Source organism: Lampetra planeri, chromosome 28 (assembly GCF_965212315.1).
Source record: "Lampetra planeri chromosome 28, kcLamPlan1.2.h2, whole genome shotgun sequence".
In the NCBI taxonomy this organism is placed as follows: Eukaryota; Metazoa; Chordata; class Hyperoartia; order Petromyzontiformes; family Petromyzontidae; genus Lampetra; species Lampetra planeri.
In genome coordinates, this window is record NC_136134.1 from 4,187,964 (window position 1) to 4,211,205 (window position 23,242).

The 23,242-nt window shown below is 46.5% G+C and overlaps 1 protein-coding gene across 2 annotated transcripts in view; it reads left to right on the plus strand.

Annotated features, from left to right (window-relative positions):
• The first annotated feature begins 1,748 nt into the window (after window positions 1-1,748).
• Window positions 1,749-23,242, plus strand: part of LOC144728331 (NLR family CARD domain-containing protein 4-like) — a 34,722-nt gene continuing 13,228 nt past the window's right edge. For both annotated transcript variants that reach the window (XM_078607691.1, XM_078607690.1), the window contains exon 1: window positions 1,749-2,163. The gene's annotated coding sequence lies outside the window, so the exon portion shown is untranslated. The remainder of the gene's footprint in view (window positions 2,164-23,242) is intronic.

Consider the following 23,242-nt stretch of genomic DNA (forward strand, 5'->3'; position numbering starts at 1 on the left):
GAACAGTTTATGTTTTGGGTTAGATCGTGTAAATATATTTGTGGTTAAACCCGCCACCACCCACATCCCTCGCAATTGCAGTGTTAGCTTCAGGCCTTGACTCGTAATTCAACAAGACGTGCCCTTCATAGGCGATAAACAGGCCACAGAGAGTTGACAAAGTTTGGACTTTGCACTTAACACAAATGGGCCTGATGAGAATTTAAAATAGATACAGTATGTCTGATGCCCAGTCTTTTTTTAAAAGGGACATGAATAGTCGCCTAACAGTAGTTATTGTGTACTCTGCAAACTCTTCAATGTTAAACATTACTAAATACACTCATTAACATTATACAATGTTGCTGGCACACTGCATTGTGGGAAGATTTGTTCTTGTGAGAACAAGGCACAATCCTCACTGAAATCCCAATCTCATTGGAAGGGATTTCACTGCCAGGCAATCTCCTCCCTGTTTCTGTTAACCCTTATACCCCCTTATCTTCATCAGTCACGACAAACACGTGTACACGGATTGTAAAGGTTTTCTTTAACTATTATTGTCCTTAAAATTTTGACTGAAAACTTTTGTAACTGCACGAATTCATATTCTTTGGATCTTTCGGTAAAGTCACGTAGATAGAAAAAATATAAAAGTAAATAAAATAAATAAAAACTACAACGTTTCGATTTTAATTATTTCCTTGTGCAGCCAGGGAGTAAAGTGTGGTTCTGTGAAAGTCCTGATGTGCTGTGCAGTGCATCAATGCATGTGTACAGCAGCATGTGATGACTGAGTTCGGCCTGTAGGTGGCTGGCAGGGTTATTGAATAACCGCACTTGGACACCAGTCACATGGTTAATGGCGGCTCGGAAAGATTGCTGTGTGTGACACACGTGCGGTTGCATCTTACAGATTAACCACAATAAATGTCAGTTTAACACGTAGGCTTTCGCGACCAATATTATTCATGATAAACGTTTTTGGGTTAGATCGCGTTATGTGTCGTAACCCTCCACCACCCGACACGGCCAATCAGTAAAAAAGTGTCACGTTGACAAAAGACAAATATTTCACTACTTTAGCCCACCGGTGTGTTGAAGAGTGAATCCACAACATTTACATATTTTTTTAGTACGACATTCTGGCAAATTGCCCGATGATGCTGGATGTAATTACCAGCGAAACGTACGCATTTTTTTTTTGTAAATGTTGTGGATTCACTCTTCAACACACCGGTGGGCTAAAGTAGTGAACTATTTGTCTTTTGTCAACGTGACACTTTTTTACTGATTGGCCGTGTCGGGTGGTGGAGGGTTACGACACATTTATAAATAACGCGATCTAACCCAAAAACGTTTATTATGCACAATAAATGCGTTTGCCCTCGATTTGGAGCACCTTCCCACGTCCTTAATTTCGAGTGTGCAACAGCAAGTTAAACATTTGTGTTTTAATATTTATGTTTTTTTTTTTATTTAGGGCCTCTTTATAACATATGCTACAGGCCCCGCACTAGCTTGATCCGGCACTTTGTTCAACGGCTAGCAGCTACAATCCGCCGCTGCTGCAGCGAGGATGAGCGGAGTTGGCGTGACCAGAACCGGCCCTAGACCTTTGGGGGCCCTAAGCAAAATTTGGTTGGAGGCCCCTTTGATGTATGATTTTTTTTCACCCACTAGCTAGCAGTGACTCTAGGGGGCCCTCTGCTGGCCACGGGGCCCTTTGCAATTGCAAGGGTCGCTTAGTGGCTGGGCCGGCTCTGGGCGTGATGGTGGTGGTTTTACCTTCCTTGACGAGGTCAGTGAGGGATTGCGGTTCACGTGTAGCTAGCACTTTGCATGCAACGAGTGTGACGTTTTAATCTAGCTCAACCACACTAATGTACTTCGAACAGAATGGCGATGATTCATCAACTCGTTGACGGGGGTGAATCAATGCACGATAACAACTGCCCTGATTCCACTTGAAGCTGGGATTTTTTTACAGTGTAGAAGTTGCTCATTTGTGGTCACGCCAACGTCAAGAGTTGTAGGTGGGCGTTTATGAAATCTCGCTTACCCCAACTTCCACTTTTTTCACTTCAATCTGCTGACATTGTGACGAGAACGTATTTTTTTTCTTCGTGTAGCCAAGTTAAAGACAAGTCAAATTCATGTCGTCCGTGTGATATCTTACACCGGGTAAGTGGCGCTTGATACCTTCGTATTTCTGGGCTCTCTTTTTGAACCCTACGGCTCTCTGTGTCAAGTGTTTCATTGCGGCTGTAATTGAGAATCTTCTAAGCGCAATAACAGCCTCAATACAGCTGCGGTGCTTTTACATTTCAGTGCTCTACGATAAGCTCTATCATACACATGCGTAAAGAAGGATGAGTATGATACCTTAAGAGTTTGCTGTATGGGTGGTGCAATGTGAATGTGTAATTGATTAGGTCATGGATTGGTTCGCAATATGTATCAAATGCTTATTTTTGGCCTGCTGTAAGATCAAAAGAATCGATTTAGTGTCACTAAATGTTGTCATTCAACCAGGTTGCCCTCGCTTTATGCGGGTTCAGTTTGTGCGATTCCGCGTATATGTGGCTCACCTATTTGGACCGTAAATGCACTTACACGCGGTTTGAATTCACTCTACAAGGTGGTCCAGATTTCTTGTGACTCCCATTCTCAAAAAAAGTAAAAAACCCGTAAGGTTTATTTAAAACAGAAATGAATATGCGAAGGGAAAATAGTTTACGGGTTAATTGATGGAGGGGGGGGGGTCACAAGACATTTGGACCACAATGTACATGCAACTATGCGGTCGGACGTGGGACAGACAACATGATGTAGTTGTGCACTGTGTGTGTAACCGAGTGCGCTACTCAACGTGCACGTAGCCTGGCACAAGCACCGTGGGGACGTCACCGCCACTTAGTGGCGAATGGCGGTTGTTGTTGTTGCTACTCGGCAGGTAGCTGCTCTGTCCGTGCGCTTCGTGAGGTGTACGCGGGCTCTTTGTGCGAGCTCGGCTTTTGGATTTCAACTTAAACTTGTGCCTTCATGAATACTCCCGTTGACCCAACGAAGGGGGGGGGGCTTCATAACCTCCGCAGTGGGAATACAATTCGCGCGAGCGAGCGTGCGTGTGTATGTTGAACTTCTTTCACACCGTCCGTAACCAACCATGCTAAGCATCCATTCCACTGCGCGACTTCAGTTTCAATGTATTAGGTATAGCCCTGTGAGCCATTCGGCTCTTGCCGCAACAAAACAAAAACATGAACAAGAAAACATCTTAAAGTGAGTATGCGCAAACAGAAACATCCAGGAAAAAAGTCTTCCAGAAAAAGCACCGTACACCAACGCTGTGTGCAAAAATCCCAGTGGGATGCAAGTCAAACAACAACAACAACTACAAGACAACTTAGATTAAAGCCATCAGTCTAACTCCGCACTACAACAAACGAAAGATGGCCAAACTAAAAAACGTTTCGAAATCACCAAAATAAAGCCCTAAGCAATGTAACAGTGATCATAGGAACTTTGACCGAGTTTTCACAATAAACGACATAAACAACATGTACCACCAAACTCTGCAGCCATAGCTGACTGCATGAGTCACTCCACAACAGTAGGAGCATCAACATTTTTCAATGCATCTTTAAGATCAGCACACTAAATCAAAACACAAGATCATACTTTGCAGCAGTCATCCGGAGCGAAACATTTGATTGTAGGCCCCTGAATAGCAGTGGCAGCTGGGGGTGTACAACTCCTCTAGAGCAGTTTTGAGTGAAGATCTCATAGGTAGTGATTCAAGTTGCAGTTTATTGGCAATATCATTCCAGACCCTGGGGACATCAATAGCAAAGGCCCTTCCTCCAGTATTTGTACGGCAATAAGGAATGTTAAGCTGGTAAATGAGCAAAGACTTTAGGTCACATTTGTTCTTCGAAACAGAGAGGAGATCCAGCAGGTAGTCTGCGGAGTTTTTTGTAAGTACATCGTGAATAAATAAGATCTGGTGCACAAGCCGTCGAACATTAAGAGATTTTAAGTTTGACCCAATGTAGAGATCACAGTGGTGAGTCCTATATGGGCAGTTCAATGCAAATCTTAAGGCCAAGTGATAAATTGAGTCAAGCTTCTTCAGTACAGTACTTGGGGCTGATTTATATACTACTAGCGGAAGTACCCGGCTTTGCCCGGGTGAAAAATATATTTCTTAAAAACCTTACATATATATACACAGATACTAAGGTATTGTCAAAGCCCGGTGGGCTGTTTGTACATTTCTCCACCAACAAATATATAAGAGGCTTTCACAAGTCCAAAAAGTTGTAGAAAGTGTGGGGTAAATAGTTGATGTCAAAAGGTTTCCGAAAATTGTGGTCTCCCCCCCCTCAAAAAATATATTTACCCCTCGTAGGTATATATACTAACAACACCTTACATATGTAATGCGGGCGTAAGCGACCTTCCGGATGTGACGTCACGGGGGGTGGAGTCATGTGACGTGGGGGGAAGGTTCGGGTCCTTAAGCGGGTAAACCGGAAGGGGAAGGCAGTCGGGGTGTGAGCGGAAAAGAGTGAGGCCACGCGGGCGAGTGTGGAGAGGGGGGGGCGCCGACGGCCATCGGGAGCCAACCCCGAAGATAAGAGGAAGCTGCGGAGTGGTGTGCAGCTGCAGAGGAGACAGCCAGAAGGGCTGCGTGTTAGAGGCAGCGGTGTGGCTGCCAGGAGGAGCTGCGGAGAGAGAGAGAGAGAGGGCTGCATGTTAGAGGCAGCGGTGTGGCTGCCAGGAGGAGCTGCGGAGAGAGAGAGAGACAGCAAGAGGCTGTCAGAGCTGCGGAGGGAGAGGAGTTGCAGCGAGTACAGCCAAGGGGGGCTGTGTGAGAGAAACAGCAGCGGAGCTGCTGTTGTGGATCGGGCCGACATTGGAGTCAGCACCGTGGAGAAGCTACAGAGTAAAGACAGCCGTGTGGGTGTACAGCACGAACCGAATAAAGGACACTGAGCCAGACATCGTGGTCCAGTCGTTTATTACACTGGTGTCGGAAGTGCAACGGCATGTCGAAACAAGTGAGGAAGAAAGTTAATCCGGCGCCTGCATCGGCTTCTTCGTCCGACGACGACGAACTCCCTCCAACCACGGATCCTGTTGGGGTGGTGGAGGAGAGCCCGGCTGAGGCGACCACGGGAACGGGAGTGGAGGATGTTGGCGCGGTGGCGGGTCCGTCGACATCATCAGACGCGGATCAACGATGGCAAGCGATGGCGGTACAACTGGAGGCACTTAAGGACGTCCTGGCGCATCTATGCCATCTCGTCGCGCCAGGGACGATGGATGATGCAAGTGGTGCTCCGCGGGCCGCCACGTTGCCTGTCCTGCCGCCGCCATTGCCCACGCGGCAAGAGGCCGCCATTTTGCGCGCTCCGTGGCGCCAAACCGCCATCTTGGCCACGCCGCGGGCCGACGCCATTTTGAATTTGCCATCACAACCACCACCATTGGAAGACGGCGGGAAGAGGAGTCGGAGTCGCCACCTTACAACGGTTAAAGAATTTTCCGTCGGTGGGGACTGGAGCGCGTTCGCCTGCCGCTTCTTGGCGGCGGTACGCACAGCAAGATGGACCGATGCGGAGGCTTTGGAGGTGTTGCCGACTCTCCTGGACGACGAATCTGTCCGATTCTTCCGTTCCATAACGACCGATAAGAAGGCAACTTTATGTGGTGTTTTTCAAGAAATGGCCGATGCTTATGAGCCACCAGATGATGCGCATCGGCGATTCGCTCAACGACAACGAGCACCAGAGGAGTCGCCCGTGGCGTTCAGGGGTGCGGTGCTGGAGCTGGCCATGGCAGCTTATCCTGAGACGCCACAGGACCTGCTCGAGCCTCTCATATTAGGGAAAATGTTGGAGCTGTCTCGGGATCTAGGGATCCCCATGCCTGTGTGTGGGCATGAGAAGCTAACTTCCCGGACGGCTGCTAAGTGTCTCGATGCGCAATTCAACCTCCGTCGCTGGAAACAAGTGACGGCGTGGACGGGGGGGCCCGTCAAAGAAGGGGATGCGCTGGGGTGGAACCCTGCGCAGGCTGTCTATGTTCCGGATGACCGGGGCCCTCAACAACTGACGGCCGCCTCCGCTCCATGGACGGGACGCGGCGGGCCGAGACCGCGCGCGGCGCTACCAGAACGGGGCCGTCAGGAGGCGAGGCCTGCGCTTCGGCGCAACGAGGCCGAATGTTTCCGCTGCGGGCGTAGGGGCCACTACGCCAGAGACTGCTGGGCCCGCTTCCCGGCTCCGCCGCAGCAGGAGGCCTCGGCACCGGTCAAGTCGGCTAAAGATCCTCCGAAACAGGCATGTCGGCACGCACCAGACACTCGGCAAGGCTTTACACCTCACCCATCACCGTCGTTGCGCCATCCTAACGTTGTGGTTAAAGCATGCCCTTCGACGGGGCCTTGTCGCTCGGTCACGCAATGGCGCAAGTTGGCACGGAGAGTCGTCGCGGCCGCTACGGGCTCGTCCACTGTACCGGGGTCTGTTGCTGCTGACTCTCCCCTGCCTGCGTCCATTGATCTTGCCAGAGCGCCTGTCGTGCCTGTTCCAGACAGGCCGGCCGTGACATTGCGGGGGACGAGGGGCCCTGCTCGGAGGACGCCTGCCAGGTCTGCGGGACCTTCGAGCCCTGCAGCCCTTCCGACCCAGCTGCGGGCACGGTCACAGGACAAGCCCAAGACTAACTCTTTAGAGACACGGGACGGCGGTGGACTTCCAGCTGCGACAGGGGGATTACCCCCTGTCATTCCTCGACTTTCATCGCGTTCCCGTTCTGCGAGTGGGCCGCCGACCGTCCGGGACGGGCCGGCGACCCGCACACGTTCCAAATCGCTTACGTTTCGTTGATTGTTGTTGTCTTGTTATTTTTTTTTCTTACAGTTGTATTTATTGCATGCTTTTTGTACGTTCGTTGATGTTAATTGCGTTGTTGTTGTTGTTCTTGCTGTTACATTGTATGCTTAGTGTCCTTTAGGGGGGGAAGCTCGGTTCGCCGCATTACGATTTGCTATTGGTCAGCCGAGGTCGGCTGGGATTTTTCTACGGGGGAGGGTGGTGTAATGCGGGCGTAAGCGACCTTCCGGATGTGACGTCATGGGGGGTGGAGTCATGTGACGTGGGGGGAAGGTTCGGGTCCTTAAGCGGGTAAACCGGAAGGGGAAGGCAGTCGGGGTGTGAGCGGAAAAGAGTGAGGCCACGCGGGCGAGTGTGGAGAGGGGGGGGCGCCGACGGCCATCGGGAGCCAACCCCGAAGATAAGAGGAAGCTGCGGAGTGGTGTGCAGCTGCAGAGGAGACAGCCAGAAGGGCTGCGTGTTAGAGGCAGCGGTGTGGCTGCCAGGAGGAGCTGCGGAGAGAGAGAGAGAGAGGGCTGCGTGTTAGAGGCAGCGGTGTGGCTGCCAGGAGGAGCTGCGGAGAGAGAGAGAGACAGCAAGAGGCTGTCAGAGCTGCGGAGGGAGAGGAGTTGCAGCGAGTACAGCCAAGGGGGGCTGTGTGAGAGAAACAGCAGCGGAGCTGCTGTTGTGGATCGGGCCGACATTGGAGTCAGCACCGTGGAGAAGCTACAGAGTAAAGACAGCCGTGTGGGTGTACAGCACGAACCGAATAAAGGACACTGAGCCAGACATCGTGGTCCAGTCGTTTATTACACATACAACAGAGGAAGTGGTATCTATTGACTCTGTAGTAGTGTCTACTGACTGTACCGTAGTATCTACTGAGCCAGTAGTAGCTACTGACTGTGTAGTAGTATTTAGTGACTGTAATAACTACTGACCATAGTAGTATTTACCAGAGGTGTGGACTCGAGTCATGTGACTTGGACTCGAGTCAGACTCGAGTCATGAATTTGATGACTTGCGACTCGACTTGGACTTGCATAACAATGACTTTGTCCCACCTATGAGATGTGGACTCGAGTCATGTGACTTGGACTCGAGTCAGACTCGAGTCATGAATTTGACGACTTGCGACTCGACTTGGACTTGCATAACAATGACTTTGTCCCACCTCTGGTATTTACTGGGCCTACAGTAGTATCTACCGACTATATACTCGTAACGACTAACTGTATAGTATCTGCTGACTCTATAGTTGTATCCACTGACTATAGTAGTAACTACAAAATCTATAGCAGTATCTACTCACTCTATAATAGTATCTACTGACTCTAGTAGCTACTCACCGTGGTAGTATGTACTGACTGTATAGTAGTATATACTGACTGTAGCAGTATTGACTGACTGTAGCGGTATATACTGACTGTTTTAGTATTTACTATAGCGGTATCTACCAACTCGATAGCAGTATCTACTATCGCTACAGCAGTGTATACCGACTGAGGTCGTACCTGCTATCACTACAGCAGTGCATACTGCTGTGTTGGTACCTGCTATGATTATAGCAGTGCATATTGTGGTGGAACCTGCTATGATTACAGCAGTGCATACTGCTGTGGTGGTATCTGCTATGACGACAGCAGTACATACTGTGGTGGTACCTGCTATGATTACAGCAGTGCATATTGACTGTACTCATCATTCACCCTCACCATTCACCACTCACAACTCACCCTTACCACTCATCCTCACCACTCACCACTCCCACTCACTATTCACCATTCACCCTCACAACTCACCACTCACCAATCTCCCTCACCAATCTCCCTCACCACTCACCCTCACCACTAACCCTCACCACTAACCCTCACCACTCTCCCTCACCACTCTCCCTCACCACTCACCACTCACTCTCACCATTCACCCTCACCATTCAGCCTCACCACTCACCCTCACCACTCACCGTCACAACCACCACTCACCCTCACCACACAACCTCACCCTCACTATTCACCATTCATCCTCACCAATCACCACTGACCAATCACCACTCACCACTCTCCACTAACCCTCACCACTCAATCTCACCACTCACCCTCAAAACTAACCACTCTCTCACCACTCACCCTCACCACTCAGCACTCACCCTCACCACTCACCCTCACCACTCACGCTCACCACTCACCCCTCACCACTCACCCATCACCACTCACAACCGCCACTCACCCTCACCACTCACCCTCACCACTCACCCTCACAACAACCACTCACCCTCACCGCTCACCACTCACCCTGACCACTCACCACTCATCCTCACCAATCACACCCTCACCAATCACCACTCACCCGCACTGCTCACCCTCACCACTCACCACTCACGCTCACCCTCACCACTAACCCCTCACTAATCACCACTCATAACCGCCACTCAACCTCACCACTCAACACTCACCCTCACCACTCACCCTCACCACTCACCCTCACTACTCACCACTCATCCTCACCAATCACACCCTCAACAATCACCACTCACCCTCACCACTCACGCTCACCACTCACCCTCACCACTCACTCTCACCACTCACCCTCACAACAACCACTCACCCTCACCGCTCACCACTCACTACTCACCTCACCACTCACCACTCATCCTCACCAATCACACCCTCACCAATTACCACTCACCCTCACTGCTCACCCTCACCGCTCACCACTCACCCTCACCACTCAACCTCACCCCTCACTAATCACCACTCACAACCGCCACTCACCCTCCCCACTCACCCTCACTACTCACCACTCATCCTCACCAATCACACCCTCACCAATCACCACTCACCACTCACCACTTGCCACTCACCCTCACCACTCACCACTCACCCTCACCATTCACCGTCACCACTCTCCCTCACCACTCTCCCTCACCACTCATCCTCACCAATCACACCCTCACCAATCACCACTCACCACTCACCCTCAACACTCACCCTGACCACTCACCACTCATCCTCACCAATCACACCCTCACCAATTACCACTCACCCTCACTGCTCACCCTCACCGCTCACCACTCACCCTCACTACTCATCCTCACCAATCACACCCTCACCATTATATTTTTGCCCCAGTCAACGCCGGATATTTCCCATTCGTAGCAGTTTATATCAACTCTATAACCAACTTATATTAAACGGGAACAGCGCGATCCTAAAGTAATCTACAACCTTCGATTAGTCCTTTGTGCGATTCAAAGAATCGATTCCTGGCATGTTGGGGGTTTACATTTTGAATGACAGAGTTTTATTTTCATTGGTATGTTATGTTTTAATGTTTTCAGGAGTTTTTAATTACATTTTTGCCCCGGTCAACGCCGGATATTTCCCGTTCGTAGCAGTTTATATCGACTATAACCAACTTATAGTAAACGGGAATCGTCCGATTCTAAAGGAATCTACAACCTTCGATTCCTTTTCGCGATTCAGAGAATCGATTCTTGGCGCGTCGGGTTTAAAAGTAATTACACAGTTGTATTTTCATTGGTATGTAATGTTTTAAAGTTTTCAGAAGATTTTAAATGTATTTTCCCCCCGGGCAACGCTGGGTATATCGAGTTTATACCACAAAGTCGTCGCTTGACACGTGTGGGGTGTCGAGGCCTAGTACCGTGCAGAGCCTCCGGCCTCGCCTAGATTGCCCACCCGGCTGAGGCTGGGTACTGGGGCCGTTACCCCCCCCCCCGCGCTACAATAATACTGTCTAATCGCTATAATTGTATTATCTACCGACCCTATAATAGTAATTGCGCACATTGGGGTCGGGGGGGAATTGAAGAGGACGTGAAACTTTGATGAATTTACCTCAGAGTCGCGTGTTAATGCGTGTGCATATTTTTAACGGGAATTAAAAATGGCGCCCACCCCGCAGCGAAGGCGTTGCTACCCGTTGCCAGGGGCAACCGCCGTGGTCCGCGCCGGTCGGCAATAGTAAATAAATAAATAAAGCGTTAAATAAATAAATAAAGAGAAATCGCACTAAATCGATAATCGGTCCGATTTAAAGTTTAGAGACGAAAAATCGGAAATGCCTAAGTTTACCGCGGGGCCGGGGGCGTGCCCACCTGCACAATTTTATCTCGCCGAACCCCACGGTCCGAGAGCTAAATCCCCCGGTAGGGAGCGTATGCAGACGGACGGACAGACAGACAGACAGACAAAAAATGTATTATATAGGTTAGATGTCACAGTAATCAAGTAGAGGTAGTATGGTAGCTTTTATTAATTCCAAACGTAACATAGGGGGGAAGCCGTGCTTGTGTCGATACAGAAAAACATTTTTTTGTCTTTTTACCAATATAATCAATGTGATCTTCAAAATTCAGTTTCGAATCCAGGATGACCCCAAGATACTTATAGATCTTGACTTGCTCTATTTGATAATTATTTAAGGAATGTAATTTGGGAACAATAACTTCCTGCTTTAGTCCTAGTGAGAAGCATAGCACCTTGGTTTTGGATGTATTCAGGACTAGTTTAAGAGCAACTAGCTGATGTTGTAGTTTGTTGAAATCACACTGGAGCTTAGCAATCACGTCATCCGGAGAGCGGCCAGCAGTAATCAGTTAAGTGACATCTGCAAAAAGATTTACCCTGGAATGAACCATGTCAGTGCCCAAGTCATTTACATAAAGAGAGAACAAGAGGGGGCCGAGGATGGAACCCTGTGGAACCCCTTTTGTTATGAAACAGTTTGACCTCCAACCATCTGTGAATACAGTTTGGGTGCGAGAAAAGAGGTAATTTTTTAACCATTCTACTGCATGTTTGGAGAAACCGAGGCAACTTAGTTTACTAAGCAGGATGTTGTGGTCGACTGTAACGCCCATCCGTCCATGCGTATGTCCATCTGTACATCTGTACATTCGTCCGTCCGTCCATCCATTTGTCTGTCCGTCTGTCCGTCCGTCTGTCTGTCTGTCCGTCCATCCATCTGTCTGTCCGTCCATCCATCCATCTGTCCGTCCATCCATCCATCTGTCCGTTCATCCATCCATCCATCTGTCCGTCCATCCATCTGTCTGTCTGTCCGCTGGCCATGAACGTCCGGTACGGAGAACGAGTGAGTACGTCGGGCCGAGTGAGTGAATAGAGAGTGGCAGGAAGGGCTCTTCCCCAGCTTGCACGCTCCCGGGCTGCCCCAGCCAACCATCGCACCGCATGCTTCGAGAGCACTGCTAGATTAAAACCTGTTGTTAGAAAGACGGGAGTCGTCACACTGTGGCTGGTGCAGTGTTTGGCGTGCTGCGTGTCAGGAGTGTGGGCGGGGGGAGGGCACAGCGGTGAGCGCGCTGTGATAGCCCGTGGTGGTGGTGGTGGCACGGCTGCTGCGGGTACACGAGTGGCTAGTGCGGAGCCTGGAGCATATGTTATAAAGGGGCCATAAATAAAAGAAACATAAATATTAAAACACACAAATGTTTTACTTGTATAGTAAAGTAATTGTGTATTTTCATTAGCTATACAGCCAGATAATACGACAAATGGCTAACCTTAAAACACCCAGTCGTTCGTAAAAGTTGAAGGCAGTATAGTCCTATAGTAATAGAGCAAGTGCAGAATCACTGAACCGGAATTGATAGCTTTAAAGCATTTAGCGCGGGGCCATTTAAAATGCGGGGCCCGTAGCATTTGTAGCTGATATTGCTACTGGGATAATCCGGCAATTGGTTTCATCTCGAGCAGTCCGAGTCTGTTTGAGGCGGTGCACCTCGCAGCGTGCGAGGTGACGAGGTGGAGGAGAGGGAAGAGGGGGAAGATGGTGCCCCCCCCCTCTCCGCGAAGTCGACGATGTGGACTTGCACCGATGAGCGAATCCATGCTTGAATGTTTAAACAAGTATAACCCGTAAAAACAAAGTTTTTCACTATAAATCCTTCATATGCGTGGCGGCTAGAGTCCTCTCGTCCTCTGGCTTGAGATGGCTGCCACCTATGGGTCAGATGATTGCATTGCACCATTAAGCAATTTTTAATTAAATATAATGTTTGTCCTAAAAAGTGTAAAATTTGGAAAAAAAATTTCACGAACATTAATTGTCACGCACAACGAGTCTGTGTGGAAAATGTCAGCTCGATTGCGATTGGATCACGGGAAGTGGGTTAAAAAACGACCGAAAGATTTGCACGGTCGTGAGCAAGCAAGCAAGTGAACTTAATATAAAGGATTTAAAAAACAAAACCGCAACACGCACAGTTCAAAAGATGTGCCGTTACACAGAGGCGTCGTTGAGTAGCAATAATAAACCAGCGAAGATGCAGACTCATACGACTTAGTGGCTTATGTCTGAAGTCCACGAGACGAGACAAACAGAATCCTTTGACCTCAGCATTAACCATTAACCCAAGGAAATCGTGGTCTGGCGTATGTCGTATTGAGCAGGGCAGGCCACCTGTACAAATTCGACCGGGTGTGAACGGTATACTCCGGTAGTAATAATGATCAGTTTCTGAGTTCGGGTGGCAGGGACTGATTTGGTGGTGCCGGTGTTGTGCTGAATTGTTTTACAGTAAACTGCACAGTCGTGATACGCCTTGGGCTGAATGAGCAATAGGTTGCTTTGTGTAAAACTAGCAGAATCGGAATCATAATATTTATACTGGATGAATCCGATGAGCTATGATGCTCTTTCTCACAGATGTCCAGTCGGGGCGGGTAAGACCGTTACAACAACAAACAACACAAAAACAAGCTCCTTACGCGAGTCGATACATCTTTTCACTGCCTTGCCCCACCGTAACCTCGCTTTTATCGTCTCGTATGTCCACTACCCCGCCCTCTCCTTTCTCAATCTCTCCGACTCCTCCTCCTAACCGTTCCACCCCTCTCCTTGTGCACAATCCACCGTTTGCGCTCCTTTTCCCTTCTGGAACAAACTTCTCCATCCACATGAAACGAGCACCGTCCCTGTCTCGTTTCAGTTTCATTTATTAGGTACTAGCGGTAAGCACCCGGCGTTGCTCGGGCGAAAAATACAGACACACACATGGACTTACACACAGACATTGACCCACACGTAGAAACACAACGACTTAGACGCACACACAGACATATGGTGAAACCCAGGATGGATCGTTAGCAGGCCAGCCTAAATGTTTCTAACCAATTAAGATGTTCCATTAGGGGGGTGCATGTTTTGCAAGCGTAGAGAAGGGAGGGACACTCTTAGTTCTTTCGGTAAAGTCACGTAGGTAAAAAATGAAATTAAAATTAATAAAAATAAAACAATAAAAATCACGACGTTTATTGTTTTATTTTTATTAATTTTAATTTCATTTTTTACCTACGTGACTTTACCGAAAGAACTAAGAGTATGAATCCTTGCAGTCACGAAAGCTTCAAATCTAGAATTAAAGAAGGGAGGGAATTACCGTGGCCGAAAAGACCTGCAGCTTCATGCGGAGCGAGAGACCAGGTAGCTTCCACACAGCGTAACGCAGCCGATGAAAAGATATGGCGCTCGACTGATTTGGAGTGAAACCTCTGCTGTTAAACCGGAGCCGGTTATGAGCACACTGGCCAGATATGGGAATCTCTCCAATCTCTCCACAACTGCCGCATCAGCAATTGTGAGTTGTGGGGGTGAATTGTCCGATGGATATAGCCCTGTGAGCCATTCGGCTCTTCAATCGGGTGCAACCGCAACAAACAAAAAACATGAACAAGAAAACATCTTAAAGTGACTATGTGACTATGTGCAAACAGGAAATCCAAGAAAAGACAACAAAATATTGCAGAAAAAGCACCGTACACCAACGCTGTGTGCACAAATCCAGTGGGATGCAAGTCAAACAACAACCCCAAGACAACTTAGATTAAGGCCATCAGTCTAACTCCGTACTACAACAAACAAACATGGCCAAACCAAAACACGTTTCGAAATCAACAAAATAAAGCCGTAAGCAATGTAACAGTGATCATAGGAACTGTGACCGAATTTTCACAATAAACGACATAAACAACATGTACCACCAAACTCTGCAGCCATAGCTGACTGCATGAGTCACTTCTCAACAGCAGGAGCATCAGTCCCTTCCTCCCTCAATACCTTCACCTCTTCTCCCTGGCCCCATCCTTTCCTCTATCCCACTCACCTCCCTCCCCATACCCCATCCCTATTCAGCACACCACCTTTAGCTACCCTAATTGTACCACTCACAACCTTTGTAATGGATAAATGCGCTTTATAAATATTAAATAAGATGATAGGAGTACAAGAAAGGTAAACAAATCACCCAAACATATACAAATGAAACGAAACCATTCCCATCCTACCAGACAAAGCCCACTGAAGTAATACAATATTTTTCAAAAGTGACCTGGCCACAAATGATGGACTTTAATTGCGGCAAAATCATCTAAATAGTCTAAACGCATGTTTCAGAATGTGGAGGGAAAAACCGGAGGACCTGGAGAAAAAAAATCCATGCGACCACGGGAAGAACATGCAAACTCTAAATATAGAGACGTCAGGTTCGGGCTCGAACCCCCGGCCTCCTGCATACCAGGCGAGGACGATAACATCTCCCCATCGTGGAATACCTTAAATAAATAAATAACGTATCTAGGTTAAATTTGCATCATCGATTCCAAAGCTTTTGAAAGGCAGTAAAACAACAACAGCAGCAACAGTCCCAGACACACAGTCTCTTAATAATTGTACATTAAAATTGAACTCTCAATACATTTTTTTATTTAAAGCTTTCGTGACTGCAGGGATTCATATTCTTGGTTCTTTCGGTAAAGTCACGTAGAAGGCAACATTATAAAATAATAAAAATATTGTCTTATATTGTATATTGTTTTAGATATTTATTATTTCATTATTTTCCCTTCAACGTGACTTTACCGAAAGAACCAATAATCTCAATATATTGTTAAGGATTACATTTACAAATCACATTGGCAAAATGTGGCTGTATCCAATACTATTCTTCTGCTTCAGAACATGTTTTGAAGGAAGATGTATGATGTTAATTGAGGAAACAAGGTTGTTCGTAAACGTTGGTGCTGCAATGGCAAAGGCTTTGTCACCTATCACAATTCTTGTTCTTGGTATAGTTAAAAGGCAATTTGAGGGACACCTAAGGTTTCTTGGACTTTGCAATGGGGTTAATGAATTAACTAAGTATTGCACAGATTTTCCAATAAGAATGTTATGGATGAACAGGGCCCAATGCAAATTTCTTCTTGCATCAAGTGATGAGAGATTGGATTTTAATTAGAGGCCGTAATGATGTGTCCTGTATGGTACATCCAGTGCAAATAGAACAGCAGAATGATAAAGTGGGTTTAATCTCTTTGGTTCTTTCGGTAAAGTCACGTAGAAAGAAAATAAGTTAAATAATAGAATACGACGTTTCGATTGCAACACAAGCAGTCGTCATCAGGTAGAACTAAATTTGAGAAAGACAAAACACAGACACGGAGACACACAGACAGACACACAAGCAGAGAGAGACAACACACAGACACACAGAGAGAGACACAGAGAGAGAGACACACAGACAGACACACAAGCAGAGAGAGACAACACAGAGACACACAGAGAGATACACACAACATGTGTCTCTGTGTTGTCTCTCTCTGCTTGTGTGTCTGTCTGTGTGTCTATGTTGTGTGTCCCTCTCTGTGTCTGTGTAGTCTTTCTCTCTGCTTGTGTGTCTGTCTATGTGTCTCGGTGTCTGTATTTTGTCTCTCTCTCAAATTTAGTTCTACCTGATGACGACTGCTTGTGTTGCAATCGAAACGTCGTATTCGATTATTTAATTAATTTTCTTTCTACGTGACTTTACCAAAAGAACCAAAGAGTAATTCCTGCAGTCATGAAAGCTTCAAATCAAGTTTGGGTTTAATCTGTGTAGTGATTCGTTAGGAGCGGATCTGTAAGCAGCATCACCATAGACAGAGGTAGAATGATAGCTTCAACAATTCGGAGGCGTAATCGAATGAAAAAACAATGTTTATTTCTATATAAAAAAAATCTTATTTTTGATTTGATTTTCTTCGAGCTGTGATCAACATGGGGTCGGAATGTAAGTTTTGAATCAATTAGTAAACCCAAGTGTTTGAAGCACTCCGTTTGTTCAATGATATTGTTTCTGATATCAGTCATAGGTGAAGAGAATGAAACTGGATTTTTCTTTGAGGAACATACCATGACCTTCGTTTTTTTGGATTTTGGAGCGGATAATTGATGTTGAATTACATCAAAATCGTGTTGGAGATTCTGTTTGACTTCGTTAGGAGATTTACCTAATACTAGCATGACAGTGTAATCAGCAAAGAGATTTCATTCTGAGTGATTTAAGTTTAGTCCAAGATTGTTTAAATGAGAACAGAATTGGACCCAGCACGGAACCCTGTGGAACAACTTTTGTTATTTCAATATTTATGGACGAGATGTGATCACTATGTACTTGTTGATAACGGTCTGAGAGGTAGCTCTTGAACACTTTTATTGTACTGTGTAAATTTTTAGTTGACCAAGTCTTGTGAGTAGAATATCGGGGTCAACCGTATCGAATGCTTTTGACCAGTCGAGGAATAGTGAACAGCAGTAGTGGGCTTTTTCCAGGAGTGACTATCACTTGGCGTAGAAAGCATGCAAAACAACAACGTTCCAAGCAAATTGATACATAAAAGAGTGAAAAAAACCTTCAATCGACTCTATATTTCAGCGAGCCACCATAGTGACCGGAGTTTACTACCGCAGCAGTACTGTATGTATATGGAACAATAAGTACTGTCATCAATAATACGTGACGTCAAAATTGGAACAAGATGAAAAGTGTGCAAAGAAGCATCGAGCGTGCTTGGAATTACACTGCACAAGATGAGTGCACGAATTAGCAAACATACGCAGGTTAATGGCGTAATTGAAACTGTTCAGAAAATTTAATGGGTTTGAGCAGAAACATGCGTTTATCGTATTTGACTGTTATAAATTGCCACACGATAAGCCACTTAGTTGAGATATAATTTGTATTAGTCAGGTCCCTTCTGAAAATGAGCTATACAGCTCAGTGGGCCTTACCTGGTAAAATAAAATAAGTAAGTAATATTTAACTTTTTTTAAACACGCTTTTATTAAATGTACTAGTAATGGCAGGACTCTAGGAAGTGGCCCCGAAGCTTGCCGTAACGTAAGGGACCGTGGCCAATTACAGCCAACGTCAGTTGACCGTGGACAATTAGACCAAAGCCAAAACATAACATATAAAAAAGAATGTTTAATTTTTTATGATAGAATATAGTATTGTCATCAGTATGACGTAAGTATACCAAGTTTGCAGTCGATACCACATAGGGAAGTGGGTTAAAATTGAGTTACAAGATTTGAGGATACAACAACGACAACAACAACAGAGTGAGTTAATAAAAAGCGTGTAATAATAAAATAGTAAATGTCGCGATAAAGAATAAATGTAAACGTGTCGGGAATATCACCTGCCAAAGAGATGGAGCGAGGAAAAGTCGCCTCGGGTACAGGTGCTAGATAGATGGTTGCATCGCAGAACCGTGGCGGTGATTGATGGCTTCGGTGGGGTCTACATACAGCAGTGGATTGATCATGGCTGACAATTGTGATGATGGCACGGAAGAGCAGCAATCTGAACTGGTGGGACCCGACATACGAGGTTCATTGAAAGCCCCACAAGCTTTGCAGTGCAGTCGTCGACCCTGGATGTAACAAAGGGCATGACAGGGCAAGGCACCGGGTCGGTCTGACAGCATTTCGGATGTGAGAAAAAGGGAACAAAGCATTGCTTATGCTGCATTGGCATACAGGAAAGAAAACAATCTGTCAAAAACACACAACCAAGATGCATATGCACTGTGTATATGCTCCAGAGGAAAACTCATGTGCATCCATCCAAATAAATGTATCAGGGTTTATACTGGTAGGAACCTCCTGGTTACACCAGCCCACAGGGGATTATTGTGTCCGTCGCGCAGGGAGGGGCTGGGTGGGGAGGGGCTTGGTGGGGGGTGGGAGGGGTGGGGCTGGGAGGGGTGGGGCTGGGAGGGGTGGGGCTGGGTGGGGAGGGGCTGGTCACCCCCAGGTGCCCTTATAAAACTCAACGTTTAACCTACTCACGCCGGCTTGTGCCCGCCCTCACAGTCGGGCATATTTGCGGAACACACCACGCCGCCGTTGACCCTGGCCATTGACCGAGCAACCCAACGTTCCTACCAGCTCCCTCCGCAGCAGGAATGAGTGTGGCACATTAGGAATGGATCACTCTTTTAATTATATCATTGTGCAGCAAGGGAGTAAAGTGTGGTTCTGTGAAAGTCCTGATGTGCTGTGCAGTGCATCAATGCTTGTGTGTACAGCAGCATGTGATGACTGAGTCGGGCCTGTAGGTGGCTGGCAGGGTTATTGAATGACCACGCGCATATACCAGTCACATGGTTAATGGCGGCTCGGGAGCAAGGCTGTTTGTAACACACGTGTTGTTGCATTTTACAGGTAAAGGACCCAAAGGTTGTTTTTGATCGTTATATAAATGTTCTAGACTTGTTCTAGACTTGTTCTAGACTTTAAGCTTGGCTTTGAATTGTTCGTTTGTGATATATGCAATTGGAGGCGTTTTAGCACTGTGCATTGTAAAGGGATGACACACTGTAATTAGTTACTGTCATTGTAATTCTCTGACTCTAATACTGTTTAGTCTATAACCATGCCCATGTACCCAGAGTATGACTACTTGCAATGCTATTGAGAATAGAACACATGTAAAGTAGCAAGCTGTACAATGGTGAGATAGAGTACGTATACTGTACACATACAGTACATATAATGGGTGTACAGTGATCCCTCGTTTATCGCGGTTAATGGGGACCGGAACCCCTCGTGATAGGTGAAAATCCGCGAAGTAGGATTGGCCCCTTAGGAATTTCCGTATATGTGTGTGTGGGTACCAGAATGTTTAAAATATGTATATTTATACTTTATATATATATATTTTACTTAAATCTATTTAATTATAAAACCTTAATATTATACATTCACTCTCTCTCTCATATGATACGTATTATGGTGTTCTACACTCACCAATGACAGTAGTATCTTGAGACTTGACTCCAGTAATGACGACGACGATGACAATGACGATGACAATGACGACGATGACAGACCTGTGCAGTTCGATGAATGTGATGATGAATGATGATGATGATGGTGTTACTGCACAGGTATAATGAGGCCTTTAAATCAGTTCGAAAAATCCGCGATGCACTGAGGCCGCGAAACTTGAACTGCGAAGTGGCGAGGGATTACTGTAATATACCGATATAAGTGGATGGTATAGATAGACATACAGCTTAGGATTAAAGTAATAGTCGAATAGTGATGTGCAAATGTGATTGCCAAAGACAAGGATGGTTTATCAGTAGTAGAATTGGGTTTAAGAGGCAGGGTTAATGAATAACCGCACGTGTAAACCAGCCACATGGTTAATGGCGTCTCGGAAGAATTGCTGCGTGTAACTCGCGCTGTTGCATTTTACAGAGTGTTGGTGCGGTTCTTCACAAGATTAATATTAACTACAATAAATAAATGTGCTTGCCCTCGATTTGGAGCACCTGCCCACGTCCTTCATTTCGAGTGTGCAACATATGTTTATGTGGCGAGATGCTAACTACCTCGCCTGCTGTGCAGGAGGCTTGTGAGTTCGATCCCGACCCTGACGCCTGCTGCTGTATCGTTGAAGTTTGCGACTTCTCCTTGTGGTTGTCGATTTTTCTCCGGGTCTTTCGTTTTCCCCTCCACATTTAGAAGCGTGCGTTTAGAGTATTTTGGCTTAATTTTGGAGCTTTCGTGACTGCAGGAATTATTCTTTGGTTTTTTCGGTAAAGTCACGTATAAAGATAAAATAATAAATTAAATAATAGCATACGACGTTTCGATTGCAACACAAGCAATCATCATCAGGTATAGTGAAATAGCGACATAAAATCTAACCAGAAAACTATAGACAGACATATAAGCAGACAGATATCACCAAGATACATAGCAGGAGCAACACAGGTAACAGAGAGGGGTGATCGTCTCTGTGGGGTGGCCTTAAATAGACAGAGGGGGGCGGAGGCAGAGAGAGGGAGGGGGTTAGAGAAAAAATGTACATGTCACTGAGTACGAAGGCTTAGAGGGAGAAAGAACACACTAAATTAAATAACCTAGCAAAGTATCGAAATGTTATGTAAAACGACACAGAGAGTCGGTCAACACACAATTAACGCATAGCCTGGTCGATTACGTATTTCAAAGATTGCTAAGTTAGAATTTAAGTGTGAAAATTTAGGTTCTGCTCTGTGTGTCTCCGTTCCTCTTGTTTTTATTTTTTGTCTTTCTTTGGAATTGTAAACGCAACTACGCACAATTCTGAGTCACGTACAACTGCTTTGCCGTTACTTATTGCCAATTATGGAATCAGACTATTGTCCTCTCATCTCTTAGAGTCCCTGGCACGTAATAATATGCTACACAGTGGCAGTGGGGGTCGCAAAATGCCGGTTTATTACTAATAAACCTCGATGATCCGATCGAAATTATGGATTTCGATCGGATCATTGCCCCCCCCCCCCCCACTGGCTTCGCCAGTTGACACAGCCAATTAATAAGGTTTGTCACGTAAACAAAACGTGCAAACTCGTTGCTGCTTCAGCACACCGGTGTGTTGGAGAGTAATTACATAACATTTACAATTGAGTAGGACGTTTCACTGGTGATTACAACCAGCTTGCATCAGGTGATTTGCCAGATTTGTGAAGAAGTCTTCATGTTTCCAGTCTTAAATAGAGTAACGTGATGTATTTATGTTTTCAATTATCACCCCACGCATCTATTTTCCGTACATTTGCCGGTGATAACGTGCGTATACGACATTCATCGGTACGCACTTCTTAATATATGTAAAGTCTTTAAAAGTCCATCCAGTGCATGATTCATACGCCAATGACGCACATTGGCCGTGTGCAGCATGTAATCAAGGATCATGCGCAGCTTTGTGAAACTGAAAAGCCTCCTGAGATGCCACATGACCAGGAGATGGCAGTACAACATAAAATTTGTTCTTATATCTGTATTGACTGGGAATGTCACTGTGTGGTGCCGGGCTTGCGAGGCCACGGCGGGATGTCTACCGTTGTGTGTACACCACAGACACGGGGTGTAGTACCAGCCCTAGTGGGGGCTTGGGTGAGCGTTGGTTAAGCGCGGTGGCACCACGCACAGCTCCCGTTGAGAGAGCGAGGGGGTGTCAGCCACCTGGGGTTACGTTGGGTGCATGATACTCTGGCTGACCTGGGGACATGTGACCGGATGATACTGGAGGGGGCCACCGGTGGAGGGGGCCAATGGGTGGTCACATGGTCCGGGAAGAACTCTCGAGAGCCTTCGGGCATGGGGGCGAGAGAGATCGAGGTGGGCGGGGCGAGAGGCGGAGCCAGCCCCAGCCCGGTCCGATATAAGGGGGGGGGGGGGGGGCCCTGAGAGGGGATCGGGGTTCTTACTGTTGGAGAGGCCGGAGATCCACGTCAAGCTTGAAGAAGCCTCCAGCCACGCGGTCCGGGACCCAGCTTGTGGTCCGGACCGGGATAGTGGAACCATGTCTAGTTCCGCTGTAGCGTGGTTAGTTGGGTGGTCACCACCCGATAGTATGTTGTGTCAATAGCTTGGAGTATCTTCTTGGTTCTTTCGGTAAAGTCACGTAGAATGGAAATAATAGAATAATAAAAATAAAACATTATAAAATAATTCTCACGACGTTTCGGCCACAACGCAAGCAGCCGTCCTCAGGTGGAGAACAGGTCTGTCAAATAGACAGTCTGAATGGCACGCCCCAGGCTTGGAGCGACTATGCTGAGATGGAGGGGCGAAAAGCGCTTTGACAAAATAATTTGCTTATCAAGAGGAATTTAGCATTTATGGGAAATGCAGATATGCGATTAGTATTATTTGTGAAATGCGTAGGAGGTTTGGCGAGGGGTTTAAAGTCATTATGCCCATGCATTATGCAGGATTAGCAGTATCAAACAACAACAATATTATGCGCTAAACAATGGGGGTCTAAAATGTGTATACATTTATAAAGGACAAGACGAGGTTTGTATGACAGAATACACATTACATGATAAGAATATGTTCGTGGCTGAAGAATTTTAAATGCTACACTTTGGGATTTGTTTAAAACGAACAAGAATTATTCACAATCATCCATAATCACAATCACCATCTTTATTTAGACTGGAGGAATCCGATTAGCTATGAAGCTCTTTTTCGAAGATGTCCAGTGTGTGCGGGTCAGCAAGTGCATG